Source organism: Palaemon carinicauda, chromosome 31, assembly GCF_036898095.1.
Source record: "Palaemon carinicauda isolate YSFRI2023 chromosome 31, ASM3689809v2, whole genome shotgun sequence".
In the NCBI taxonomy this organism is placed as follows: Eukaryota; Metazoa; Arthropoda; class Malacostraca; order Decapoda; family Palaemonidae; genus Palaemon; species Palaemon carinicauda.
This window is the reverse complement of record NC_090755.1, coordinates 53,850,758-53,875,984: the sequence shown is the minus strand read 5'-3', so window position 1 is coordinate 53,875,984 and position 25,227 is coordinate 53,850,758. Positions and strand designations below refer to the sequence as shown.

Below are 25,227 nucleotides of genomic sequence, written 5' to 3'. Positions count from 1 at the left end.
GGAAAATTACCCAGTGAGGAAAGTTAAATAAGGAAATATACTACAAAGAGAAAATTAAGGAATAACAAACATTAAAATATATCTTTCAAATATAAACTATAAAAGCTTCAAAATAACAAGAGAAACAAAATAGATAATGTGCCCGAGTGGTACCCTCAAGCAAGGGAACTCAACCCAAAGACAGTGGAAGACCATGGTACAGAAGCTATGGCACTACCCCAAGACAAGAGAACAATGGTTTGGTTTTGGAGTATCCACCTAGAATAGCTGCTTACCATACCTAATGAGTCTCTTCAACCCTTAACAAGAGGAAAGTAGCCACTGAACACTTATATTGCATTAGTTATCCCCTTGAGCAGAGAAGAATTGTTTGGTACTCTAGGTGTTGTTCGGTGTGTATGACAGAGGATGCAGATAGAAATAGGCCTAGACTATTCGGTGTATGTGTGAACAATGGAAAAATTAACCGTAACCAGAGAGAGGATCTCATGTAATATTGTCTGACCAGTCAAACGAAATAAGCACAACAATGATTGCAATTGGCAATATTCTTAAAGTAAAATAGATGAGAACAAAATATTCCAAGGCTTATCACACAAAGCAGGCGACGCACAGAGTCATATTTTACTCTTCCGGATTGATTGATTGACTGACTGATTTGAGGTTTTCTGGAATGGCATTATCTGTGATCGTATGTTTTCGACATGAGAATACTAATAAGTAGAAAAATACCTTCAAGTACAAGGTTCTTTCAGTGCGACAGAATAAAACCAGATTTCTTCCTAGGAAGAACGAGGAAACCGAAGAGATCTAGGTGAGTAGAGAGATATAACCGATACTAAAAAATGTAGGGGACTTCTCATTTGGCTGTTTATATTTCTACAAAATAATTGATTAAATTTACAGATGAAGAAGAAAAAAAGTTTGTTAACAACAACAGATTTGATAATGATTCAAATTTATATACAATTAGCAGTCTACGGGAAGAGTAAAAGAACAAGCGATGCTAGGGGTATGATAGGATGGAGTACGGAGATGAAGTCTAAGGGCACCACTCGCCACTTTTCACCTTTAAAAACTTATTCCTGTTCGTTCCTCTAAAACCCTTGTCATTTTTCTATGTCTTACCTTTACCTCTCTGGACGGACACCTAAGAGAAGAGTATCTTGAGAAAAGATTGAAGAAATCACAGGAACATTTCATAACTTAGGGCCAGAAAAGCTTTTAAGAATAACATCGCCTTTCAAGAGGACTTAAAGTCATTTAAAGATTTAAAGGTCTATCATAAACGGCAGAGGCAATGGAGACTGAGCAATGACCTATAGAGACTGACCATATTACACATATGATTAGCGTCCAAGCCCTCTCTCCACCCAAGCTAGGACCAGGGAGGGATAGGTAGGGGTACTGATGTAACTTAGGTAGACCTATAGGGTCCCTTAACACTGTCTCTAGCTCACGAGGACGGCAAGGTTGCAGACACTACTAGAAACTATCGAACCTGAGCGGGTTAGGTTAGGTTAGGTTAGCTACTTGCTGATTGGACATTTTGAAACTTACCAACGATGATACTGATGATTTGTAGATGGACCAAAATCTTGGCCCTTTCGCAAAATGTCGAGATATTTAAGTCATTTCGCAAGTGACCACTAATTTGGTCTTTTTTTGCATAATGGCGGGGGCTTTTGTAAAATCACCAATTTCCAAAATGACCGTAACATTTTATATATATATAATATATATATATATATATAATATATATATATATATATATATAATGTTTATATATATATATATATTATATATATATATAGTATATATATAATATATATGTATAGATATATATATATATATATATAATATATATATATATATATAATATAATATATATATATATATATAGTGTGTGTGTGTGTGTGTGTGTGTGTAATGAAAATATTACAGCAGAATTTATGTTAAACCTGTAAAGAGAAAATGTTTCATTAATCACCCAATATAACAACAGACATCGATACTGGAAATTAGTCAATGCCAAGATGTCTTAGGGAACCGTGAAAAATTAATGAAGAATAAGCAAAACGGGCTAAAAAAAATTTAGAAAGGTGTTACTGAATAACATTACTTTATTCGATAACATTTACTTTCTAGGTATAAAAGAATGATTAATTATAGGAGATTAATGATAATGATAATCAATTTAACAGAACTAATCGATTGAAAAACCTTCGGTTACGAGAGAAGCGAGACAGGGTATTCTTACAGAATTGGGTGACTTACGTTCTAAATGACAAGTCTTCTAAAATCAAATAAAAAATTCTACGCAAAAATTTTATGATTAAAAAAAAAAAAAAAAAAGGCCTCTTTACAGGCATTGGAACTTGAGCAGAAACATTATTTTCCAAAAGGATAAAACCCTTATTTTCCAAAAGGATAAAAACCCCTATTTTCCCAAAGGATAAAAACCTTATTTTCCCAAAGGATAAAACCTATTTTCCAAAAGGATAAAAACCCCTTATTTTCCAAAGGATAAAAACCCTTCTATTTTCCCAAAGAATAAAACCCTTATTTTCCCAAAGGATAAAACCAATATTTTCCAAAAGAATAAAAACCCTTATTTTCCAAAAGGATAAAAACCCTTATTTTCCAAAAGGATAAAACCCCTTATTTTCCAAGAGGATAAATACCCATTTTCCAAACATTTTTGTCAATCCAGCGACCTTCAAATTTTCGTCTTAATAGAGTCTGATTTATATAAATAGTAATTCAGCACTTGGGTGATACTAAGATCAAATTATGCAGCTGAAAAATACAGTTGAAGTTAGGGAGTTTGGGTTTAGACAGTAAGAGAGAGAGAGAGAGAGAGAGAGAGAGAGAGAGAGAGAGAGAGAGAGAGAGAGAGAGAGAGTAACACTTTAAGGAATTATTATTTTAGAAAAGAAAATCATTTGGCACCAGAAAAAGTCATCAGAAACGACTTCATCACACATAGAGAGAGAGAGAGAGAGAGAGAGAGAGAGAGGAGAGAGAGAGAGAGAGAGAGGAGAGAGAGGAGAGAGAGTGTAACACTTTAAGGAATTATTATTTTAGAAAAGAACATCATTTGGCACCAGAAAAAGTCATCAAAAAACGACTTCATCACATAGAGAGAGAGAGGGAGAGAGAGAGAGAGAGAGAGAGAGAGAGACGAGGAGAGAGAGAGAGAGAGAGAGAGAGAGAGGGCGGCTAAAAAGTTGGTTTTGCAAGGGATCGAAGTGAGGCAGCAAAGACATTATTATTATTATTATTATTATTATTATTATTATTATTACTTGCTAAGCAACAACCCCGATTGTAAAGCAAGATGCCATAAGCCCAGGGGCCCCACAGGGAAAATAGTCAGTGAGGAAACGAAACAAGGAAAAATTATATATTTTAGAACAAGGACATTCAAATGAATATTCCTATATCAACTATGAAAACTTTAACAAAACTAGAAGAGGAGAAACGAGATAGAATAGTGTGCTCGAGTGTTATATTGTAACAAGTGAGGTGACTGATGGCGCTACCACTCTCCCCACATTTTTGTCTTCTTAATCTCTGTTTTCTACGAAATGTGGTATTTTCACATTTCGACGAATTCACCACCCGATCTACTTTATTTTTCCAACTTCCAGGTTTCTTCACATCATACTTTTCAATTTCAGAAACCCCTATTCCTCTCTTCCTTTACATTTTTTTAACAAACTAAACTTTCTCCAGTAACTAGGAAATTTGACCGCCATTTGAAAAAGTCCCTGTCTCGCAATCTGCGAGACGGGAGTTCAAACCCCGCTCAAGGCCGACAGTTTCTTGCATAAAACCTCACTATAATTGCGAGCTAAGAATGGGGGGGGTTTGGAGGGGCCTATAGATCTACCTGCTTTGTCATCAACAGCCATTGCCTGGCCATCCCTGGTCCTAGCTTGGGTGAGAGGGGGGGCTTGGGTACTAATCATATGAATACAAGGTAAATTTCTTGCACTGCCCTGCCCTTTGCCTCAGCCACTCATGAGCGACCTTCAATCCTTCAAACCCCCATTGGACCCTCCTGACACACATCCATCTGTTCAAACTTCTGCAGAGAGCCCTCCGCCTTTCTTGGTTATATAAACTCAACATGTACTATAGTCCATTTCTTTTAGCGATGCATATTGCACCGACTCGCGGCGGTGCCCTTTTAGCTCGGAAAAGTTTCCTAATCGCTGATTGGTTAGAATTATCTTGTCCAACCAATAAGCGATCCGGAAACTTTTCCGGGCTATAAAGGGCACCGCTGCGAGTCGGTGTAAATATGCATCGCTAAAAGAAATGGACTATAGTGCACTGCCCTGCCCTTTGCCTCAGCCACTCATGAGCGACCTTCAATCCTTCAAAACCCCACTTAACCCTCCTGACACACATCCATCTTTTCAAACTTCTGCAGAGAACCTTCCGCCTTTCTTGGTTATATAAACTCAACATGTATTGGCATACATATATCCAATTCAGGTCAAAGGTCTAAACAGCGTGTATTAAGATAACTTGTGTATAGAAAGGTGTACATAAACATACACACCAACACTGGAAAGGGAAATGGAGCGAGTCACAATTTCCTTCATCATATAAGGCAAGAGAAGCTCAAATATTCATCAGCAAAAGCTGTGGCATTTAGCGTCGGGGGGAAATCGCGATGGAGAGAAATAATTCAACATGAAGGAGGGATTCTGAAAGATTGATCAGATAAAGTAGATGGCTTTATCCTGGAGGCTGCGGTGCCGAGAGGAGAAGAGAAGAGTGCCAGGTGGTTGCAAAGGAAGAGAGAGAAGGGGGAGGGGGGGGGGAGAATAACAGACATATATATCTGAAAGTTTTTCTTTCAAAATATATTATTTAAGGAGAGAGAGAGAGAGAGAGAGAGAGAGAGAGAGAGAGAGAGAGAGAGAGTGAGAGGAGTATATAAAAATATATAAAAAAACTAAATCTGCTATTTCAAAGGAGAGAGAGAGAGAGAGAGAGAGAGAGAGAGAGAGAGAGAGAGAGAGAGAGAGAGAGAGAGAGAGAGAGAGAGAGGAGTATATAAAAATATATAAAAAAACTAAATCTGCTATTTCAAAGGAGAGAGAGAGAGAGAGAGAGAGAGAGAGAGAGAGAGAGAGAGAGAGAGAGAGAGAGAGAGAGAGAGAGAGAGAGACTAAATAACAAAAATATATATCTAATAAATCTAAAGTCTAATATTTCAGCGAAAGAGAGAGAGAGAGAGAGAGAGAGAGAGAGAGAGAGAGAGAGAGAGAGAGAGGAGAGAGAGAGAGAGTAAATTTCAAAAACATGTATCTAAAAATCTAAAACTACTATTTCATAGGAGAGAGAGAGAGAGAGAGAGAGAGAGAGAGAGAGACAGAGAGAGAGAGAGAGAGAGAGAGAGAGAGAGAGAGAGAGAGAGAGAGATTCAAACAATCACCTCGTTAATTATCAATTCGTTTTTAACAAAGCAATTTTAATCAAGTCTCACTAAAAATAATTCCGAAATTATAATATTTTGAAGTTTAACCTAACACTAAATCTTGTCAGCTAAATAAATGAAATATCTTACAATCGTATCATCTATCTAACAATAGATACGGTTTTATTCCTAATTTTGTGCATGATTCAGGAAATTCATTTGGGTTGCCAGAGACACATGACGCTATTTTATCGTAGAAACAAAACGCAAATTGGAAAAAAGTTAAATGAAAGACAGTCGTCCTGAAATATTCTAAAAATATAATCACACTGTAAATGGAAAATGAAAGCATGGCCCAGAAATGGTAAACTAAATCTGCGAAGTTTTCTGAATTTATAAACTATTTCTGTTTAATGATTTAAACGCAAATATTTCTAAATGCCAAGTGTATTTTATGGGGAAATTAATAAAAATCTCATTTTTCTTTTTCGTTCAGAATTCGCAAACTTTTTTTTTTACCCCAAACATAATTTTTTTTACACGCATATTACTTTAGATTTTATAACGTCCTCATATGTCCGAACAATAGATGTTAAAGTGGTTAGCAACACAAGTAACCAAGAGATAAACAAGATAGAATACTGTGCCCGAATGTACCCTCAAGCAAGAGAACTCTACCCCAAGACAGTGGAAGACAATGGTACAGAGGGTCTGCATTTTCTTTGAACGTCATCTTAGTTTTACTCATTAATTTTCAGTCATACATTTATGCTCTCTCTATTCAAATTTTCTATAATCTTTTGCATTTTAGCTTAACTTTTTTAGTTTATATAGGAAATATTTATTTCAATGTTGTTACTGTTAAAATATTTTATTTTTCCTTTTTTTCCTTTCCTCACTAAGCTATTTTCCCTGTTGGGGCCCCTGGGCTTATAGAATTCTGCTTTTCCAACGAGGGTTGTAGCTTAGCAATTAATAATAATAATAATAATAATAATAATAATAATAATAATAATAATAAATGGTCCTATTTTCAGATCCATAAACTTTCATTTTCTAATCGCTGTACCCCAGCCAGCATATCACCATTGCTTAATGCAATTTTAAATTCTCTTTCAAACTACTGCATTAGTCCTAAGCCTCCATTACTATCCCTTCATCAATATTGCCTTACTTGACTCTCATTATGAAGAGCGTTAGTTATATTTCTCAGGTAAGTACATTACCTTAACCCCGAACCTATAATTCCTTAGCAATTCTGATGTTGATACTCTTCGAAGAGGATAAATACAGCCTCCAAAGACAATAATCATGATAATCGTGATGTAATTCCTTCAATACAATCTAATACTTAATTAAAAAAACAAAGACTCCTCTTAGACACGAGGAATTTTATAAGTACCCAGCCTAGTTATGTAAAGACTGAGTTAGTGATATTCATATCTAAATAAATATCCCATAAAGGTACCAAAAAGTCACTCACCAGTCGTGAAGGACACAAAACGTGCTTAATTGTAATTAATAATCTCTCCTATACAGTATAATACAGAGCAAGTACCCGATATGTATGTATGTATGTGTATGTATATATATATATATATATATATATATATATATATATATATATATATATATATATATATATATATATATATATATATACACATATATATATACTGTACATAAATATACATACACACAAACACATATATACATATATATATATATATATATATATATATATATATATATATATATATATATATTATATATAATATATATATATATATATATATATATATATATATATATATATATATATATATATTTCCGGTTACGTCCCGCTTTCACAGTCTCTCGGGTTGGGGGGAGAGGAAATAGTCAAACCCTTGTGAGAGGAGGGTGCGTGTGTGCACATCTAAATATTCAGCATTCTTAACTGGTTGTGTACACTAGTAATATCCTAGAGTTAAATTAAATCGATGTCAAATATCACGTTTGCCTAGGATGCTCCATCTCCATAATATCTTTTACCTTGTCTCCAAAAGTTGTTTATTTATATAAAAGAGAATTACTCTCGTGTTTAAGGCTGTCCAAGAAAAATGTTGAAGAAAAAACAAAGCCATATGGAGTCGGCAGCAAAATTTTCTCTAAATAAGTAAGGACTTGTGAAGAATAAATCAACAACAATGTCATCGACATAATAAAACAACATTAGAAAACATTAAACTCACAATGATGTGTTCATGCAAGTGAAGTGTTCATGCTGCATGTGTGAACCTCCGTGTTCATGCACAAGGTACAAAGAAGGTCATCGGGTCATACAAATACTGGCTGGGCAAAGGTCACGACCTTACATGCTGTACCAGAAGTTAAATTGAATACGGAATTGCCCAGGTAAATTTGCGGTTACCATTAGTTTATTTATATGATGAATCAAAATGTCGCTCGAGATATGAACGAATGTGTTTGTGTTGAAAATATAAAACCCAATCATTTTTGGTCGAAATTCGTGATATGAGAGAGAGAGAGAGAGAGAGAGAGAGAGAGAGAGAGAGAGAGAGAGAGAGAGAGAGAGAGAGAGAGAGAGAGAGAGGTTTTGCAGGCGAACGTAAACATGATGTATGACCCTGTCTAGTCATACCGAAATAAACTTGTGATTTCTCAAATCAAAATTAAGGTAATGAGAAGTAAAGCTTGTACTTACCACGGTTGGTCGTTTGCTTCTTTGTATGAAGTCACAGCATTATCTGAAAAAAGTGAAAATACCATTAAACATACATATTACACGTACAATACATACATACATACATACATGCATATTATATATACATATTTATATATGCATGAAAGACATACATAGATACAGGTCAGATACATATATTTACAAGCATATATATATATATATATACATACATACATACCAAAAGAGCTGGTAGGCTTTAGAAGCGGGTATTCGGCAACTGACCATAACCATGTAATTAATCAGCTTATGCAAAAATCAACAAAGTATAACAAACAACTTTCTTTGGGGCATTTATAGATTATGAGAAAGCACTTGATTCCGTCAAACATTCAGTGGTAATGAAAGTCCTTTAAAGACAAGGAATAGAGGAATCTTATGTACGGGAAGTACAGCCATCTTAAAAGGACCTAAAGATAGTGAGAAAACTCCAATTGAGAAAGGAGTTAAACAGGGAGACCTCATCTCTCCTAAATGATTCACAGGTTGCCTAGATGACGTTTATGAGAATCTAGATTGGGAAAATGTAGGAAATAACATTAATGGGGAATTCCACAACAATTTAAAATTCACAGATGACACAGTTCTGCTTAGTGATACACGGGATGAATAGCAAAACATTATAGCAAATTTGAATAAAGCAGAAATGTAGGACTGAAAATGAATATGAGTAAAAGTACCAAACCGTGCAATGAAAATGCAAAGACAATAAATAAGGTTATAGTCGGACCTGTAGAGATTGTTGGTGAATATACATACTTATGACAGACAGTGTTTCCCCAGGACATGAGATCGAAATTGAAAGAAGAATAAGCATTGGATGGAGAGCTTTCGGTAAACAAAATGAAATTATGAAAACTAAAATGACACTTCCTCTACGAAATGTATTTAATCAGATAGAGTATCAACTTATGGATCAGAAACTTGGAGCTTTACTAAATCCTTAGCACATAAGCTAATTACAACTCAAAGAGCTGCGGAAAGAATATTGATGGAAATAACACTTAAAAAAGAAAGAAAAGAGCAACATGGAAACCAGAGCAAACTAAAGTAGTGGATATTCTAACAACATGTAAGAAAAAGAAATGGACGTGGGCAGGGCATATGAGTGACAGATAACAGATGGACATTAAGAATAACAAAATGGTATCCTAGAAATAGCAAAAGCATAAGGAATAGAAGACGATGAACTGATGAACTAAGAAAATTTGTGGGTATAAACTGCCACAGAAAGACCATAATCAGACCCGAGTGGAAGGACATGTCTGTGCCCTTTGTTCTGCAATGAACTAGTTATGTCTGATTTATATATATATGTATATATATATATATATATATATATATATATATATATATATATATATATATATATATATATATGTGTGTGTGTGTGTGTGTGTGTGTGTGCACTTCCATATTCGACAAAATCTTGAATGGTAACACTTTAGATTATCATGCCCAGCAGCCTACAATTATGAAAAGTGCATGATATACTAAGTCTTGAAAGTGCAGATAAACCAATAATGCTTATCACTTACTAACAAACGACTGAAATTTATTAAAAAAAAACACTAAACATCCCGAGAGAGAGAAAAAAAAAAAACTAAGCACATAATTCCAAAAATAAAATATATGAAGTGATGAGTTATCTTAGCACCAATAGAAACGTTTCAATTTCAGTTTGGTGTAAAAGACAATACATGTTCGGTTCACGTCTAGGGATTTCAAAATGTATTTTCAGACCGAGAGGATGAAATGCAACACATTCGGAAATAGAGCTGATCGCTGAGAAATAGTTATGGTGGGAAATCATTAATTCATCTATATTTGTTGTTATAACAATTAGTTTATCTTCCACAACCAATTCAGTATCCTCCTTCTTCTTCTGAATAATAATAATAATAATAATAATAATAATAATAATAATAATAATAATAGTACATATAATGAGGATGATTGTAATCGAAAACTCAACACTACAAACCAAGTCTCTGTAGACTATGATTTACCAAAATAATAATAATAATAATAATAACAACAACAATAACAATAATAACAATAAAAATAATAATAATAAAAATAATAATAATAATAATAATATTAATAATAATAATTACAACAACAACAATAATAATAATAATAATAATAATAATAATTATTATTATTATTATCATTTCCTCCTACGTCTATTAACGCAAAGAGCCTCCGTTAGACTTTGTCAGTCGTCTGTATCTTGAGCTTTCAATTTAATACTTCTGCCATTCATCATCATCTACTTCGCGCTTCGTAGTCCTCGGCCATGTAGGCCTGGGTCTTACAACAATTCTAGTGGCTTATGGTGCCCAGTTGAAAAGTTTTAATAATAATAATAAATCTAATTAAATCAAATAAAAAAAAAATCAAATGATGGTAAAACGAGGAAATACGACCAGTGACGACATATCTCAACAATAAATAATGAAATAATGAAACAGTGAATAACATCACAAACTTGTCTTGGAACGAAAATAACGAACCAGTGCATGTTAATCTAACAGTGACAAACTAAAATCAGTTGATTCTTAAGGGTTTTGAGGAACGACTATTTGGCTAGACGGTAGGTCAAAGAAAGGTAGCGGGTATGTTTGCAAAAGATTGGAAGGAGCTTTGGAATTAACATGAAAACAAAGGCTAACAAAGTCACCTCTATGGAAGTGAAGTCTGCACGTAGAATACCAATGGAAGAAAGACGATTGAAGGTGTGCACTGTTAGAAAAAAAAAAAAAAAAAAAAAAAAAAAAAAAAAAAAAAAAACTCCAATTTTCGTAATTTTAATTGGAAATTCTCGATAAAAATATGCTGCTCTCGGCCGTATTTCAGTAAAATACAGGCGACCGTAATTTTGCCCTACTTTCTTATTAAACTTTTACGGGTTGGTGTCCGTAATATCACTCATTTACGTCAAGATATCCATTTATTTAAACGGTAAATACCTGCCAACATTCATTCTACGATTTTTACCGTTTTTACGGAAAATTTTCAAGTATATAAGAATTGCTTACGTGTTAAATACGGCCATTTCTAGTCCACTGCAGGACATAGGTCGCATATACATGTCCTTATCTATGTCTGAGGTTTGACCAGTTTTCCTCACCACGCTGGCCACTGCAGATTGGTGATGATGGGAAACTTTGGTCTCATCGATCACAACAAACCAACCTAATATGAGTGGCCTTGACTAGTACAGCTTTGCTGACCATAACGATACAGAAACCGTTTCACCACGTTCAGGGATCCCCAGAATTCCCACTCAGAAAGGATATATATATATATATATATATATATATATATATATATATATATATATATATATATATATATATATATATATGTATGTATACATACATACACACACACATATATATATATATATATATATATATATATATATATATATATATATATATATAATATATATATATTTTTGGGCTCAAGCCATGTCGTCCTGATGGAAGTTCCTATAGGGTAGCTTCCTAGGGTATATTACAACTACGGCGATATTCCCAGAGAATTTACCTTAAGGTACCAGAATTCTAACTCCTGGAGCGAGTATCCCTCGTGAAAGGGATATCGCGACATATCAGAGGTCGTATTCTAGACACGTCACATGGCAATCTACGACCTGAACAGAGATTTCGTCTCGTAGGAGGGAGATTGATGAGATACGAATTCGGGAAAGAAAAAGGGGAGCCGCTCCCAAGGCTTCCCTATCCCCCGATTCGTATGCGTGCCTGGCGCCAATCCTGGCGCCATCTGTATTCCTTTTTGCGTAGCTTAAAAACTCGGTGTTTTTTCCTGTTTTTCTCGCAAATCTTGGATTTATTCAGCTTTTCATGGCTTCTTCGTCTTCGTTGACCTCGGATAAGTTGAGTATAGTGTCTGTTATGTATAAATGTAGGCTCTTGGTAAAATTTTGAGTGATTAATGGGATTAATCTTTGATACAAGAGCCGTAGCCTACCAGAGGTGTCCTGGACACTGTCACTCGCTAGGTATAAATTAGTTAGTCAGAGTGACATTCCTGGTTGTTTTGCTTAATAAATTTTAGCTATTTAGCTTTACATAGGATTTCCTTTCGTGCTTAGTATTATTTGGCGAAGTATTCGCCATTCTGGCCTACGCTAGGCCATGTAGCCTAGTCGTTTGGTCCTAGTACTTAATGCATGATTTTGGTTTTTCCGAGTGTAATTAAAATTTTATTGAAGCTTTAGGCTATATTTTATACATTTTAGACTGTGTGGAATATTTCCAAGATTGTATACGTGAGAGTTTCGGTGAATTAGGTAATCGATTCTCTTGGTGCCTAGGCTATTTGCTTATGGAGCCTTAGTATACTTTATTATACTCCCCGGTTGCTTTCTTTTCTTCGGAGATGGTATGCAATCCCTTTCCCTCTGTTTAAGCCTTGGGCTTATCCCTAAGTGGTTTTTTCCGAATTTATTTTCGATAAAACTATACTAGGGTGTTACTGTACCTTCCTGTTCCAGCAAAGTCTGGTTCAAAGAGGGACAGAACAACAGAGTTTTTAGTCTGAGTCCGTGTTGTCTGGCTTGGGGCAGAGTCTCCCTCGCTGACCTAACACTTACAAAGGGAGCTTAGCTCCCTTAGGTCACTATCGAAGGTTTCTGTAAGTTATGATTCCTTCTTTTGTGATCGACCAGACTAAGTCCTGTTGCTGTTCTCGGGGAGGATAAAATCTTCCCTTGGGAGTAGCAACGCCTTCCTTGCTTTGGTGCTCTGGAAGCTGGCAAGTATTATACTACTGTGCTGGCCCTTTCCCTTAGATCTCCCTTAGGCTAAGACAAAGTTCTTGGCTGCGGGTGATCTGTCACTAAAGCAAGGTTGGCAGGACCCTCTTGTCCCTTCCCACTCTATCTCCGTAATGGCCTAGCCATTACTGTACTGTACCTTGCCGGCCGGCAGAGCTGGCCGGCAGGGGTATTACTGTACTGTACGTCATTCTACTTCTGGACCTAGTATAGGTTGGGATGTGGAATTGACTAAGCCCATTGCCGGCCGGCAGAGATGCTGGACGGCAAGGGTCTTATGTTTTCGAGTGCTGCCCGGACCTCTCTTGGTCCCTCATCCATGCCTGCCGGCAGAGCCGGACGGCATTGGTCAAGGAAGCCTAAATTAAGTTTCTCCCCTTCCTTATATGCACTCTTTCGGTTGCCGGGCTCGGGGGGTTGTGTACACTCTTATCCGGCATCCATTCTATTTTCTTCTAGTGCTGTACCTGTCCCGGCTGCCGGCCTATGAGGCCGGCAGCCGGGCAGGTGTAGTCTTCTGGTTCTTTTGCTGCCGGCTGGCATCGGTCTTGTACCTTTGCCGGCCGGCTTATGTCAGTCCTTGTCTGCCGGTCACCAAGAGTGTGGCCGGCAGCTGGGTACTACCTTGTGTAGTTGCTGGCCGGCAATCATTGCCGGCCAACACTGGCTGTTGCTGGCCGGCAGCTGCTGCCGCCGGCACAGGCATTTGAACCAGAGGGCTGCCGCCCTATAGCTGTTAAGTAGTATACTTTAAAGCTAATTGTGGTGTGTGCCGGCCGGCAAAGGCAGGCCGGCACACATCCTCCTATACTGTACTAGTATTCTTCTGTATAGCATATACAGTAAGAAGAAAACTATAGTAAAAGTTTAGGTACAGCACTGTATCTTCTAACACTATTGTGTTTTCTTGCACGGCCCTTTGCTGTTGCCTTCAGACAAGAAGCAGAGTTCTTCCCTGTCTATTATCCCGGATTTTAAAATCATTGCCTAGGTGTGAGCTCCACCTGTTTCCTCTGGAAACTTTGCATTGGTTACTCTAGTAGAGATAAACCATTTTGATTTTATTATCTGGAAGGCTGCAGCAATGGGTTGTGAGGGAAACACAAATGTGTGTCTTTAATTTCTGAATTGTTATGCTATACTATGCATATCCAGTGATACATAGTTCACTTGATACTCATGGAAATTTCTTCTCTTTACAGAAGGACACTCCGAAGTGGGGAAGTGCTTTCTGCAATGTCAGCAGCAAGAACCTCTGCGGACATGAGTTTTGTAGGAGACACGCAGCATACGCTGTCTCCAAGGATGATCTCCGGTATTGGGACCCTGAGGTATGTACTGTGTGCACTAACCTGATTAATGAGACATTTAAATAGCTAGGAAGAAGCTTCGTACCTGGGTAAGGGGCTTCCAAAAGTACACTTCTGGCCCTTATCTTCCAAGTGAGAAGATGAGGGCGTATCTTTTCCCTAAGGCATCAGCTGATGCAGTGATTCCCCAGCCTCAAGAGGAGATCCCCTAAGTTCAGATCCAGGTGGATGCTGAAGTCGCGGTCGCGATGCAAGACATCCAGCTAAATGACAGGATATCTGATGTGGACGGGTGTCAGGAGGAAGACCTCCTTGCAGAAGCCCAGGATGAAGTTCAAGCCCCTCTACATCGGCCGGTCTCCCAGTAGAGCTGGGACAGGCCCTCTCTTCTATTGTTGGAATGATCCAACAAATGCAGAAGGAGAATCAGGAGAAGGCGGCTGCAATGGAACTGCGAATGCATTGCCTTGCAGAATCACATGGGCCCCAGAAAAGCTCAATGTGAAAGACCTTCCTTTGTGCTCGGATGCTAACCCATGGAGGTATGCTGAGCACATGTCGATGACGACTGGAAAGATCGTCATCTCGGATATGCTGGGCTCAGTTCCCCTGGAGGGTGGAATTCTGGCCCAGCAAGGCACCATATCCGGACTGTTATGTCCGGCTGAGGAAGGAACCAGCTTCAAAGGAGGAGGCAGAGCCGAAGGAGGTCATAGTGATGACCATGCTAAGGCTCAAGCTCTACTTTCATCTTCGATGAAAGAGAGGGGCTTCTCTAACTCAAAGGTAGCTGCATTGAATAGGAAGCTCCCTTCCTTTGTGTCCTCGCCTACTAGAGCCTTCCCCCTTTTACAGAAAGGGTTTCTGGCTGTACTAAAAGCAATCGAGGCCGGCAAGTCTTGCCCCTCCCTAGAGGAGTGTAAACCCTTGTCGCTGGCCCTGCCTATGGACCACAAAAATTGGAAGGACGTCCATCTTACGTTCTAAGTGGGAAAGTTGGAGGCTGATATTGCCGGACGTCAGTTCGGCAAGGACCTCCCTAAGCTGTCTGACTTTCTTTTGCGAAGTGAGTTCGATACAAAAGAAAGACTGACTGCCTCAATGTCTCTTCAGACTACTCTCGAGACGATGGCAAGTGACCCCAAGGTCCATGAAATGTTCATGGTAGTGGCCAAGCCTCATCTGGCCACAGTGACGAAGGACCTTTATGGCTTCGTCAAGGCAAGGAGAGCTTGTAGGGAGTTCGTGTTTACCTCGGCTACAGTGAGGCACGAGCTAAAGAAACTAATCTCCTCCAACATTTGGGGAAAAGACCTTTTTCCCTACCGACTTGGTCAAAGAAGTTTTTGATAAAGCCACCTTGGAGAATAGAAACCTTCTCCAGAAGTGGGACCTGGCTATCAAAAGAAAGTCTTCCCCGGATGAGGGTCCTCAACCAAAGAGGAAGACTATGAGGACTAGGCTACCGTCTCGGCCAGCCAAGCCTCTTAGACAGCAACAGCAACTGCAATTGCCATTGCCCCCAGTGCCCCAGATCGTGGCACAAACCCCGACCACCTTTCAGTGGGTACCCCAGGCCGTGTCGACACAGTCCACGGCATTCACCCCAGCGTTCGAAGGGCAGTCTACTTCCTTCCGAGCAAAGCCTAGAGGAGCAGCCAGAGGCTCGTCTAGACGCCCCTCAAGGGGAAGGGGATTCAGGGGTGGTCGTGGTCAGGAAGGCAAGACCTCAGGACGGCAGTCCAAGTGAGGTGATACCGGTAGGAGGGAGACTTCTGAAATTTCGGGATCGGTGGACCTTCGATCCCTGGGCCCACAGCCTACTCAAGAATGGATTGGGCGGGAGCTGGTACAGCACTCCACCCCCGTACCTTCGGTTTTTCCAACACTCCACCCCCGTTATGGAGGAGTACGTTCAAGAACGGTTGGAGAAAAAGGGTGAAGCCCATCAATTTCTAAGGGAGGCTGTTTTGTGTTCCCAAGAAAGACTCGGAAAAGCTCAGAGTCATTCTGGACTTGTCGCCACTTAACAAGTTCATAGTGAATTGCAAATTCAAAATGCTAATACTGCAACACATAAGGACCTTACTGCCCAAGAGGGCATATTCCGTCTCTATAGACTTGTCAGATGCCTACTGGCACATTCCAATTAGCCATCGACTCTCCCCCTACCTAGGGTTCAGGCTACAGCGAAGACTATACGCCTTCGGAGCCATGCCATTCGGGCTAAACATAGCCCCAAGGATTTTTACGAAGCTTGCGAGCGTAGCTCTCAAACAATTTCGCCTAAAGGGAATTCAGGTAGTAGCCTACCTGGACGACTGGTTGGTGTGGGCAGCATCCGAGACAGAATGCTTGCAAGCTTCCAGTCAGTGATCCAGTTCCTAGAGTACCTAGGCTTCAAGATCAACAGAAAAAGTCTCGACTTTCTCCATCTCAAAAGTTCCAGTGGCTAAGATCCACTGGGACCTTTTGTCACACCGTTTCTCCACCCCAGCGAAGAAAAGGAAGGAGATAGTGGGTTCTGTCAAGAGACTTCAAGATTCCGAAAGGATATCAAGACACGAGCAGGAGAGAGTACTGCGCTCTCTCCAGTTTGCTTCGGTGACAGACCCAGTGCTAAGAGCACAGCTAAAGGATGCAATCGGAGTTTGGAGAAGTTATGCATCAAACGCGTGAAGAGATCTGAGAAGACCAGCCGCTTCGGCTAAGTACTCTTCTCAGGCCTTGGTCCCAAGCCAGACATCTAAAGAAGTCAGGTTCTTCTTCAGCCACCTCCCCCGTCGGTGACGATTCACTCAGACGCCTCAAAGGAGGGATGGGGAGGTCACTCTCATCGGAAAAAAGTCCAGGGGACTTGGTCCAGGCTATTCAAGACCTTTCTCATAAAACTTTCTAGAAGCTAGGGCAGTGCTCCTTACCTTAAAGAAAGTCTCCCCGCGTCATTCGTTCCACATAAAGTGGTAATAGACAGCGAGGTAGTTGTAAGATACTTGAATCGACAAGGATCGAGGTCACCACCTCTCAACCAGGTGATGTTGGCCGTCTTCCGATTGGCGGAAAAGAAGAAGTGGTACCTGTCGGCAGTTCACCTTCAAGGAGTCCGCAATGTGACAGCGGACGCTCTATCCAGGTTCACACCGATAGAGTCGGAATGGTCCTTAGATGCAGGATCATTCTCCTTCATTCTGAATCAGTCCCAGAACTGCAGATAGACCTCTTTGCGACGAAAGACAACAAGAAGTTGCCCCTGTACGTGCCCCGTACGAGGACCCCTTAGCGGAAGCAGTGGACGCGATGTCCCTCGACTGGAACAGATGGTCCAAGATTTATCTGTTCCCTCCTCACAACCTTCTGTTGAGGGTCCTCAACAAACTGAGATCCTTCAAAGGGTAGCGGCAATAGTGGCCCACAAGTGGCCGAACAGCGTGTGGTTCCTCCTGGCATTGGAACTGTAGCTGAAGTTTGTACCACTACCAGATCCAGTTCTGACCCAGCGAGTCCAGAAGTCAACTGTCTGCGCTTCATTACAGAAAACCCGGACCCTGCAGTTCATGATTTTCTCTCCCTAGCGGTGAGAAAGCGTTTCGGGATTTCGAAAGCCAGTATAGACTTCATTGAGGAATATAAATGCAAATCTACTAGAAGGCAATATGAGTCATCTTGGAGAAAATGGGTGGCCTTTTGTCAAGGCGAAGATTCCGCAGGAGATCTTGACAGACTTCTGCTTATCTTTTTTCCCCACCTCCATGGTCAAGGGTTGGCAGCGAACACGATTTCAGCGTGTAAGTCTGCTTTGACAAGACCCATTCTATATGCCTTCCAGGTTGACCTAGGTAACGAGATCTTTAATAAAGTCCCGAAAGCCTGTGCTAGGCTCAGACCTTCAGCACCTCCAAAGCCCATTTCATGGTCTTTAGACAAGTTCTTCATTTCGCTTCTCTGTTGAGCAATGAAGAATGTGCGTTAAAGGATTTGACACAAAGAGTTATTTTCCTAATTTGCACTCGCGTCCGGGGCCAGGGTTAGTGAGATTGTAGCCTCTCGAGAGAGGCAGGTCGTGTTCAGTTCCTGGATGGGGAAGAACTGAACCTGTTTCCGGATCCTACGTTTCTCGCCAAGAATGACTTACCCACCAACAGGTGGGGTCCCTGGAGAATCTGCCCTCTGAAAGAAGATGCATCTCTATGTCCAGTAGAATGCCTAAAGGTCTATCTTCATAGAACTTCAGACTTCAAGGGTGGTCAACTATTCAGGGGAGAAACATCAGGCTCAAATTTATCTCTGAATCAACTCAGAGCGAAAATCACATATTTTATTCGCAGAGCGGATCCTGACAATACACCCGCAGGTCACGATCCGAGGAAAGTTGCCTCATTCTTAAATTTCTTTAATTGCATGGATTTTGAACATCTCCGTTCATACACTGGCTGGAAGTCTTCCAGAGTGTTCTTTCGCCACTATGCGAAGCAAGTAGAGGAACTAAAAGAGATCTGTGGTAGCAGTGGGTCGCGGTGTTAACCCTACTGTTTAACTCTGCGAGGAACAGTGGTCTTAATTGGGACGATTAATTCCAGGGTGAGTGTGTAGTTACATACTGTACTACAAACTAAGTGAGGGCACTGTGTTGCCCATCCAGACTGTTCCATTTCCGAAGGTGAACCTAGCATAAGTGCAGACATGTGTGCCGAGCGTTTCTAACGCTAATGTCATTGATTTGTAATACAGGCTTTTATGACTTTGATACCTCGGTATCTTAAAAGTGGCATCTAATGTTTTTCTTTCAGACAAACAAGCCCTGTTTACTATCATACTTATGCTTAAAGTTTTGGGTTATCCTCTTCTTATATATATATATATATATATATATATATATATATATATATATATATATATATATATATATATATATATATATATATATATATATAATTGTGGTTAACCTGTCTATTTATTGCCTGTCAATAATCTGGTTCTTGAGAACCTTGCGTCTCCTTCACCTGTGTCAATTTACTGGTATAATTGAGCATTCATTCTATGTACCTTATCTGGGATAATTCTAATAGAATTGTTCCTTTATGCAAGCTATGTTGCATTGGTTTTCCTCCTATGCGGATATAAAACCTTTGTCCAATACAAGTATTGTGCGGAAAACTGGTCGATATTTCATATTGACGCAGTGGTCCTTTACAAACTATGCTTTACTTAATATAGGGCGAGACCACTATATTAGCTTGCCTGGTATTCGTACATAGATATATGTACTCTTCGAGACTTTTCCAGAGTCTAGTAGGACTCTTCCCTGTAGGGGGCAGGAAGCTCTAACATAGTTTATAGTTAGTTGAAAAGATGTATAACGGTAACATCTTAGGTCTCTAGGTCTAGTCGACCGGGAAAAAATTACCTCCGGGGAGTACGGCACGTTCTGAGAATCCACAGATACAGTAATGCTCTGGTACACTTCCATCAGGACGACATGGCTTGAGCCCAAAAAACGGATTTTGAGCGAAGCGAAAAATCTATTTTTGGGTGAGATGGCCATGTCGTCCTGATGGACCCGCCCTTGCCTTTCTAAGAAAGGGCTGTAGGACCCCTCCCTACATACAGTATCTGTAGCACCTCGTGTACGCTACAAGGAATACAGATGGCGCCAGGATTGGCGCCAGGCACGCATACGAATCGGGGGATAGGGAAGCCTTGGGAGCGGCTCCCCTTTTTCTTTCCCGAATTTGTATCTCGTCAATCTCCCTCCTACGAGACGAAATCTCTGTTCAGGTCGTAGATTGCCATGTGACGTGTCTAGAATACGTCCTCTGATATGTCGCGATATCCCTTTCACGAGGGATACTCGCTCCAGGAGTTAGAATTCTGGTACCTTAAGGTAAATTCTCTGGGAATATTGCCGTAGTTGTAATATACCCTAGGAAGCTACCCTATAGGAACTTCCATCAGGACGACATGGCCATCTCACCCAAAAATAGATTTTTCGCTTCGCTCAAAATCCGTTATATATATATATATATATATATATATATATATATATATATATATATATATATATATATATAATATATATATATATATGTGTGTGTGTGTATATATATATGTATGTATATAAATACATATATATATATATATATATATATATATATATATATATATATATATATATATATATATATATATATATGTGTGTGTGTGTGTGTGTGTGTGTGTGTGTGTGTGTATATATATATATACATACAAACATATATAATTATATAATATATATAATATATTTATATATATATATACATATATATATATATATATATATATATATATATATATATATATATATATATATATATATATATATATATATATATATATATGTGTGTGTGTGTGTGGGGGGGGGGGGAAATATGGTTACCAGTCATCTACAACATACAACATATCGCTCATAAAAAAAATAAAAACACCTATAAAGAAATGGGGAAGTCAATACAGTGTCCGACCGTATGAAATCAATCAACTTCGAATTAATACGTAACAAACAATCCGAATAAAGGATTAAAGTCATTATACGTTGTTTATGAAAGCTTACTTTCATCATCGCTTGAAGTATTAATCGTTAGGAGAAAATAATGAGCTTTCATTTGGCATTGACTGTAATTCATTACATAGCGTTACATAATTCATGGCAATCAAAACGATTCTGGGTCACAGTAATAATGGGCGAGGTCATTCTGATAGCAAAAGATTGCCTAAATTGCCTTAAGTAATTGCACATTCCAATTAAGATATTAAGAGTCCAGATGATAAAGAAATTGTTGTCCTTATCGATCCTGTCTGTCTAGGAGTCTTTTAAGTATTTTTTTAACCTATTCTACTTTTCTTTCGTGTATTTCTCCCTCCCTTACGTATTACATTCTCTCTCTCTCTCTCTCTCTCTCTCTCTCTCTCTCTCTCTCTCTCTCTCTCTCTCTCTCTCTCTCTCTCTCTCTCTCCATTCTTTTAAAGATTTCCCTTCATGAATAAATAATTATAAAGTATTAATATAAAATCCCAAAATATTCATATGCACAGTATATCACCGAAACCTTGTTTGTATTATCAAAGGCTGCCATTTACCCTAATTCACTTCTTAAATTGCGAATGTATAACTGAATAGTAATTACAGGTACCCATAGAAGAAATTTGTTTATTGTTACAATACTTTTGTCCATGTAAGAAGGTTACCAGAAAGATTATTCCTTGTAACTAACTAAGCGCCTTGTAAATGCAACAACTCCAGTTAGCTGCTTCTTCAATTTTAAAAATTATGGACCGGTTTTAGACAAATTTTGTGGCGGGTCGTTGGAATAAGGATCAAGGATCAAGGATCAGTTTGTTAAATTTTGAGATAGTCTTTTAGTTTATTTATTGATTTATCCATTTATATTACTTTAAAATACAAGAAGGCAGGCTTTTTGTCCTCATGTTTCGTTAAGAAATCTAATTTCTACGGTCAAGCAGTCAATCTTCAATTTGCAATTCTATAAAAAAATGAAACTCATTTCCTGTGTAGTAGCAACTATTTGAGCTTATAAAGACTGTAAGTGGTTGATTTTAGAGTAAATTAACATGCAAATAGGCATCCAAGGAATGGACAGTGTGCCCTGAACTAGTCTATAACATCAAAAGAGTAGATCAAGTTCGCTATTTAAAAAACTGCCGGAAGTGGGACCGACGATATCAAATCTAAAATGTGATTAAATATTTAAGCTGTACAATGCTGTTCAAGACCATTATTATTATTATTATTATTATTATTATTACTTGCTTAGCTACAACCCTACAATAGTTGAAAAAGCAGGATGCTATAAGCCCAGAGGCTCCAACAGGGAAAATAGCCCAGTGAGGAAAGGCAATAAGGCAAAATTAAATATTTTAAGAACAGTAGCAACATTAAAATAAACGTTTTGTATATAAACAATAAAAACTTTAAAAATAAAAGAGGAAGAGAAATAATATAAAATAGTTAGCCCGAGTGTACCCTTAAGCAAGAGAACTCTAACCCAAAAAACAGTGGAAGACCATGATACAGAGCTTATGGCACTACCCAAGACTAGAGAACAATGGTTTGATTTTGAAATGCCCTTTTCCTAGAACAGCTGCTTACCACACCAAATTCGAAAATCTATTCATGATGATGATGCTAAAGTTATGTTACGTTAGATCACGTATAACATATGTGACAAATATTATGTGCCAGTATTCTTTCACTGTCAGAAATCAGATCGTAATGAGGAGTGCGTGTTTAACCATAATGGCAGAGCATGCGGAAGTTGAGTTGGTGTCAACGAGACGTCAGAGTGTACTTATAAGTTCTCTATGAGTATCAAACTCTTTAAGACATATTACAAGATACTGAACAGGATGAATTTGATGTGTCACGAGGGTTTTAAAGTAGAAAGAGAGAGCAGCCGAAAAACAATAATCATAGATGATATTATTATTATTATTATTATTACTATTAGTAGTAGTAGTAGTAGTAGTAGTAGTAGTATCATTATTATAATTATCATTATCATTATTATTATCATTATTATTATCATCATCATCATCATTATTATTAATTATTATTATCATAATTATTATCATTATTATTATTATTATTAGCTAAGCTACAAACCTAGTTGGACAAGCAGGATGATAGAAGCCCAAGGGCTCCAACCGGGAAAAAATAGCCAAGTGAGGAAAGGATATAAGAAAATAACCTACAAGAGAAGTAATAAACAAAATGAAATATTTTAAGAACAGTAACAACATTAAAACAGATCTTTCATATATAAACTATAAATAGATGTTCCAACATAAAATCATTAGCTGCAAGTTTGAGTTTTTGAAGTTCCCCCCACGTTTGAGGTTTGTCTTAGAGAATTAATTTACGAGTGAAAAGTCTACAAATATTAATATTGTGCAGTTACAGTAATTTATAATTGAATGCTACTACTACTACTACTACTACTACTACTACCAATTGTTTTGCACATATAAAGACCTTCAGTAAGGCACAGCATTAACGTCATTATTATTAAGGTTGTGGATTTGACAACACGATTTAAATACGTATTCATCTTCATCATCATCATCATTATCATCATCATCATCATCATCTACACCTACTGACGCAAAGGGCCTCGGGTAGATTTCGCCAGTCATCTCTATCTTGAGCTTTTAAATCAATACTTCTCCAATCGTATTACGTCTCATGAAAGTTGTTTACAATCAAGTGTTTGTCAACATTAAACATTTTGCCCTGTAATGAGTTTTGTGCGAAAACGGGATGTAACAGAAAAACAACGGAAATAACTAAACGGTTTTTTATGTAACGTCGTTATTAGGTGGTTGAGTTAATGACTTTTATAGATCGACACTGTTTGTAATACTATGTATATAACGATTATGATTACAAAGCAACGCAGCTCATAATGAATTTTTACCATGTTTACTACTTGTCTTAACATTCCGGAAATGTCGATGGTGAACTGTCCAAATGTACGTATTGTTCAAAGATTCTTCTTCTTCTTCTTCTTCTTCTTCTTCTTCTTCTTCTTCTTCTTCTTCTTCTTCTTATTAAGCTACAACCCTAGTTGGAAAAGCAGAATGCTATAAGCCCAGGGGCTCCAATAGAGAAAATAGCCCAGTGAGGAAAGGAAACAAGGAAAAGCCGAAAATCTTAAGAAGAGTAACAGCATTAAAATAAATATCTCCTATATAAACTATAAAAACTATATAGACTATATAGTAAAAAAAAAGAAATCAGAGAGTATTGTTAAAACAACAATTGTCCCTTGCTGAACCCCAACCGACCAACCGACTTCTCTATCAAGATACTTAGAATTCGTGAAATATTGAAAGCGACAATATGATTGTTGAAAAACCCCGACCGACTTCTTTAACAAGATGTTCACCATTCGTGAAATACTCAAACCGACATCATGAGTGAGGAAAAACCCCGACCGACTTCTTTAACAAGATGTTCACCATTCGTGAAATACTCAAACCGACATCATGAGTGAGGAAAAACCCCGACCGACTTCTTTAACAAGATGTTCACCATTCGTGAAATACTCAAACCGACATCATGAGTGAGGAAAAACCCCGACCGACTTCTTTAACAAGATGTTCACCATTCGTGAAATACTCAAACCGACATCATGAGTGAGGAAAAACCCCGACCGACTTCTTTAACAATATGTTCACGATTCGTGAAATAATGAAATCATTATGATTGTTGGAAACGTACATAACTCCACCAAGATATTCTTGTATGAATGGTCGTAGACAGGGTCAAAATTATCACCAACCTTGTTGCCATTTTAAGATGGTTCAATTACTGATGCATTTCAGGGGAAGGCTAAGTAATGTCCATAACCAGCACATGCGGGAAACTGTAAACAAATTACGCACATTAGAACAGGACTGAAGCTTACATCAAAGTGGTTGATAATTTTCCATTGGTTAATTAAAATATTTCGAATGAAAATTAATTTTTTCATCGTCAATTAGAGATATTTGCTAACAAATTAGTTGTACTGAGTTTGCCGAAAACTAAGCGCTCATTAGGTTTCTCATTCTTGATTAATATTGGCAAAGAACACAAGCCTGTTGAGTAAACAGGTTACACTGAAAAAAAAAAAAAAAAGGTAATTTTAATCGGAAATTCTCCGTAAAAATGTAATGTTCTCAACCGTATATCAGTAAAATACAGGCGACCGTAATTTTACATTACTTTGTTATTATCTTTTACGTGTTGGTGACCGTAATATCAATTCTTTACGTCAATATATTCATTTTTAAAAGCGGTAAAAATCCTGGAATAAATGTTGCCAGACATGTACCGTTTTTTAATGCAAATCTTAAAGTGTAGGTTATCAGTTTGATATCAATAGCAATTTTGTGA

General features: G+C 38.1%; 1 long non-coding RNA gene across 1 annotated transcript in view; it reads right to left on the bottom strand.

The window, feature by feature from the left end:
• Positions 1–25,227, bottom strand: part of LOC137624408 (uncharacterized) — a 220,541-nt gene that overhangs the window by 122,239 nt on the left and 73,075 nt on the right. The window contains exon 2 of the long non-coding RNA XR_011040726.1: positions 8,145–8,187. This is a non-coding gene — a long non-coding RNA (uncharacterized lncRNA). The remainder of the gene's footprint in view (positions 1–8,144; positions 8,188–25,227) is intronic.